Below are 6,000 nucleotides of genomic sequence, written 5' to 3' on the forward strand. Positions count from 1 at the left end.
ATCACAGGAGCCACAGTGGCCCTCTGGGAAGGACAAATTGCGACGTCAGAATGGGGGAAGCAGCTCCAAAGACAATAGTTCACTGTGCAGGATGAGGGCCAAGGCGGGGCTTTGCTGGACAGAGGCTCTTCTCAGGGGATGAGCCCAGCAGCTGTCTCAGCCTCTGGATCTCTAATATGCACACACAATTTCAATTCAGCATGAAAGCTAAAATCATCCATGCTAAATCCCTCTAACACTCAAGTTTCTCTGTGTGTGTGCATGTGTCTAAGCCATTGTGTGCTGGTGTTCGAGCATGTCTGAGAGAACACCAGCCGTTCTTTCCAGACTCTTAGGAACGTGAAGACGGAGGTGGAGTAGGAGAGCCCCGGAGAAAGAAGCATAGCTCATAAACAGAGGCAAAACAAAGAGGCAATGGACAGAAAACCCCTCACCCTCCTGATCTCCACTGATGGTTGCAGAGATAAACGTGCGAGTGTGTGTCTGCAAAATCCCAGCAAGCTGGAATCTCACAGAACAGTCTGTCAACTCTTTATTTGTGTGACAATAAGCAACTTGCCCATCATGTCCCACAAAACCTTAAAGATTTACAAGCCATGGCAGTGGGAAGTGAAAAAACAGAATGTAGCTGACAATCTGTGAGGAAGCATAGTAGTGGTATCATCATGCTTTGGTAATGTCTTTCTTAGGGAGGGAAAAGGAAACTGGATGGAGGAGGGTTTATTATAGGCTTCAGGAGACCTGGATTTACATTTATATGTACAATGGAGTGAAATAAATCTTTGGTTCTTTATAGGCTGCCTCAAATTGACCTAAAGGCCAGGATTTATGTAGCGTCTTTCTATACAGATCACTCACTAGAACCACATTCAATCCAGTTATACATATTCGAGAGTGGCGTTGGATGTACGAGTTTGCCCTGTAATCGGAGGGTTGACGGTTCAAGCCCCGACTCCGACTTTCATTGTCGTTGTGTCCTTGGGCAAGACACTTCACCTGCATTGTCTACTGATGGTGGTCAGAGGGCCCGGTGGCGCCAGTGTACGGCAGCCTCACTTCTGTCAGTGAGCCCCAGGGCAGCTGTGGCTACAATGTAGCTTGCCACCATCAGTGTGTGAGTGTGTGCGTGAATGGGTGAAGGAATGTAGTGTAAAGCGCTTTGGTCAAGTCTCCTAACTTGAATAAAGGCACTATATAAGTGCATGCCATTTACCATATTCACTGCAATATTGGGTTATGTGCCTTTCCCGGGAGCACATGTGTCAGAATGAATCTACATTGACCTCAAGATTATCTTGACTGTTACCTTGGTGTTGTTTCTTTTACCTTTAAAGTGAAAGATTTGATCTGCGAATGACAAAATGGGATGTTACTGTAATAATTCTCAGAATCTAGGAATCAATATTTAGGCGAGACAAACAATGGGAAGTTTCAAAATGTTTATTCAAACAGAAAGAACAGATTACAGGAGGTGTGGATCTGCGGATACGCAGTTGCTGCGTGGGGAGGCGGGGCACCACCCATCACTGGCACAAAGGGAGAAACACAGGTAAGTGACCACAATAATCTGATGAAAAGCAATGATTCATGTGAGTCCCTTACAGTACCTGGGTTAACATTTCAGTCCAGCTTCTCCAAGAGAGGCAGGATCCAACCCATTGACTGCCTAACAAGGTGCGGCGGGAGCCGCCCAGAGTGTCCCCGGTGCAGCAGCCCCAGTAAACAGACTGGAGTCTGAGCCAGGTAAGGCAAACAGAGCTCAGAACAGAATGGTTCTGACATCCAGGAGTCCACAACCCAGCCAGGGGTTCTGGAATCCACAGAGCATTCAGGCAGGTTCAGGGCTCCATGAGTCCAACAGAGAGCTCAGGCAGACACGCTCGGATACAGAACAGGCAGGCTCAGTGGTTGAGAGGCAGAACAAGACACGACATCTGGAAAACTACTGAAACTTTAAACTAGCTCCCCCTACCGCGCCAAAACAGGAACAGAACGCTTTCAGCGAGCAAGAGCCAGGACATGATCAGAAATTGACAAGACAGCACTAACAACCCTCTCTAATCACTGGCCTCCGAGAACAAAAAGATGACCTAAGGAAAAAAACTCAAGCAGATGATCAAACATTATCCGTGATCTGGCCCCAATAGCCGGGCTGAGCCGTATATAAAGCAGCAGGAGCAGGTGGATCGGATGAATGATAGTTAGTAACTGGAGAAAGTTAGGCAGGTGAGTGAAATGAACAATTAGGTCAGCTTTCAGGGTCGCAATCATGACAGTTACCCTAATCCAACTCAAATTCAATAATCAGTTAGAGTCCCCCCCCCCTTACAGTTGAGACTCCGTAGTTTCTAATTACTCAAAGAGCAAGTTGGACTGAAGTACAAAAGGGGGAATTCTTTAAGAAAACATCTGGCAGGCTGGAAATAAACTGAAATTGAGGCAGAATCAACAATCCTAAACATACAGTCAGTATTATGATGGAAAGTTTATCATAGCATAATTCTTACATTTGAATTGCATATCCAAAATCAAGTCCTATAACTCAGCAAGAATTTGATGATAGTTTAAAAAGATCAATATTCACAGTTGTTCTTTATTCAATCTAAATCATCTTTAGTGACTTTGGGAGGAGATTTGGTCAAACATTTTAATCTCCATTTGTGTAAAACGTACAGCTGGATGCTGGAACTCCATCCCGGGGGTATCAGGAATGTACCACCTGGGTTATCATAAAGGAGCAGAGCCAACCTTCTTTTTTTTAAGAGAACGCTCAATATGACATGTGCAAACAGTTGCTGAGCATCACTGAGCATGTATGAGGAGGAGTGCATCAAAACAAAACCCACCTGCCGTTTGGCTAAGGTATAATGACAACAAATGCAACAAAAGCCTAGGGTGATACACCCAGCCTCGAGGGGCCGTCGCAGCTGTCTATTCATCCTCTTATTCACCTGTGAGAAGCGCTCAATGGGGACTGTTATTAAAAGCTTCCATACAAGCTGGCTGATAGCATTATGATTTGCGCAAAAGATACTCTCTTAAAATTATAGTTTTTACATGATGGCTGAGCTTTTATTGAAGATTCCAGCCTGGCTGCTAACTTTTAGTACAAAAGGACCCCAAACATCTTTTTTGTGCTATTTTAATGCAATTTTATATATTTATTCTGCTTCCAACATGAAGCTTGTGAATAAATGCCACCCAAACACATGAATACGCAGACAGTAGACATGCAAATACGCTAACCAGAGAGCATGAACTGGTTACGAGTAATAACCTAATAACCATAAAGTCTGATGAAAATCCAGCCAAAAGTCGATCAAAAGAGACGTCAGAGAAAGTATCAGACTGACCAGACGCTATATAAAGTATAGAGTAACAGCTCTGCCCCTCCCCCACCTGCTGCTGCCTGCCAAGTAGCAGGCTGGAAAAAAATAATCAATATTGTCCAAATAATAAAAAAACAATAATTCTTAAAGCTAAATAAATGTCACCTATTGCTTTGAATTAGGTTAAACTGTAACGTACTGATCACCATGATATTTTAACTATAGGTTATCACCTCATAGAGTCTTATTTTGGTCTGTCTGAACCTAAAATAGAGAAAACCACCCACTTAAACTTTAAACATTAAACAACAACATGCCCCTGACAAACCGGTCGCCAGCGAGACCTTCTGTTTAAAATGCAAACAAGCATGCAGCATTGTTTTGGCCGTAAGGCAGACAGTTTGGGTGTCCATAATGTTTTACATCAACAAAATAATGATGTTGTGGGATTTTAGCAATATGCTACCTGTAGGCAATGTTGCTGTATTGTCAACTAGTACACAAAATGTATGTTTTATATTCTAAAACAAAAAGGGCAACTTTCCAGTTGCAGAAGAAAAGGAAATCGCAAAGAAAGGTGATGTGAAACTTGACTTAATAGTGGGGACCCTCTTCTTCTCTGCTGCAAGTCCAATCCAGTCAGGTGTTGTGAGAGTAGTATCTGTTGCTGTGATCATGTGATAATTTGGTCAGGAAGCAGCTTTTCTCTCACTGGTCTGTTGGTGGATAACTGTGGTGGTCTGTAACCCCTCAGGATGAACTGTATGACCCCTGACACACAGCTGCTCAGTGAGAGACACAAAGACTCCTGCCTCATCCTGGGATCAGCATCAATATATCTTCAACTGAAAACTGGACACACACACCACAATAACACACATTGTGTTAGTTAGGGCAATGACAACCTTAGACTATGAGCAACAGACTCAGGGTCAGGGTCAGTCTGAAAGCTGCTGCTGCCATCTAGTGGTGAATGAGCTCATTTTGTTCACAAAAAAAAAAAAACTTCCAAAATTGAAGCTATATAGTTTAGTATATTACTAGTAATACCAATATTGAATTTAAAAAGGCATCCATTTACAGAAGAAAGAGGAATCATAATGACTCAGCTTCATGCAGCTTTTAGCTTACAGAGGTAGTTATGGTCTAAACACAATAAATGCAAGTTAATTAGACCTTATCACACATATACAGCCCCAGATCATAAACCCTCCATCTGCATGCTTGATGGTTAAAGATTTTAGCTTGTTTTATTGGTTTTATCCAGCTTGAAATCAAAACTAATTTCCAAAGTATCCACACTTTGGTCTCAGCTGTCCAAGTTGCTTAAAAAAGTAATGTTAATCTAAACCCAATGTTGCCCAAACAAATTTTAAATCTTTAGAAAAATGTGAGTAGAACTTATATAGAGCTATATCAAGTCTGAGGACTCCTTTACATTCTGTCATTACCCAGTTCACAGCTATTTTCCCTAACTGATGGTGGTAAGCTACATTGTAGCTGCAAAGGAGGTTGCCATATACTATCGACCCTCTTTTTACTGGAATGTCCACTCCTATGAAGACAGGAAAACATGCAAAATGTTTTATACTAAGAATCTTTCTCTGAATAAAATGAACAACTTAAATCAGCTTTTTAATTACCTTAAATTCTTTCCATATTGATGGATCACAACACATGCTTCTTTGGGGTCCTTGCTTTTGTCCCTTCTTACTGTAGTGTTTAAATGCGACTGCATAATTCAGACCATAGTAGACTGCTGAAACCCTTGGTACTAATATATGCTGATGATCATCTTATCTGATTAACATCAGTGGTGCTTGGAAATTCCTTAAAGATTCGTGGTTGTAGGTGACTTTGCCTGCATAGTTAGGTCCATTATATCCTCCTCCGTTTTAAACAGCCACTTGCCCCTTCACCAACCCACTCTCACTTGCTGCAGAATCCCTCATCACTGAGAGTCCTTCAGAGGACTCCAAGTCACAGTCTCACTCCAGTGACCTGTCTTTCTTAACATGAAGGAAAAATTGGAATTCAATAGATCAAAGTTAGAAAAGCTCCAGGCTCCTGAGTTGCTGCACTGATCAATTCAATTCAGTTTATTTATATTGCGGCAATTCACAACACGTCATCTCAAGGCACTTTACAGTTTGACCAGATCATTCAGTCAAATTGATTCAAAGTTTTTTCTCCAATGAAAACCAGTTGATTGCGTCTACTCATTGACTCAAAGGCAATCCCTCAAACTAAGCATGCTTGTAGCGACAGTGTAGAGGAAAAAACTCAATTTTAACAATAAGAAACCCCAGCAGAACCAAACTCAGTGTGAGTGGCCATCTGCCAAAGCCGACATGGGTTCAAGGAGACAGAAGCAGACATACAGAAAGAAGCAGAGATACAAAAGGCAATTGTAAACCAGCAGACCAGAAAACACACAGCCAGGCAGACGAACGTCGAGCCAGTTCCCATGTCAGAGGATGAAGAGAGCACACCTAGCCAGTCATAGTCAGAGAAACGGGACTACAAGGAGCTTGAACATCTTAAAACAAAGGTGTTGATGGCAGCAGCACAGCTGATATTTCTCTCCAGGATGGTGTCACAGCCAAACAGGAACAGACCAGATGAAGCTACCATGATAAAAAGCAGAGAGAGAATAACGTTAGAGATTGAA

The sequence above is a fragment of the Cyprinodon variegatus genome, unplaced genomic scaffold (assembly GCF_000732505.1).
Source record: "Cyprinodon variegatus isolate N-32 unplaced genomic scaffold, C_variegatus-1.0 Scaffold1189, whole genome shotgun sequence".
Taxonomy (NCBI): Eukaryota; Metazoa; Chordata; class Actinopteri; order Cyprinodontiformes; family Cyprinodontidae; genus Cyprinodon; species Cyprinodon variegatus.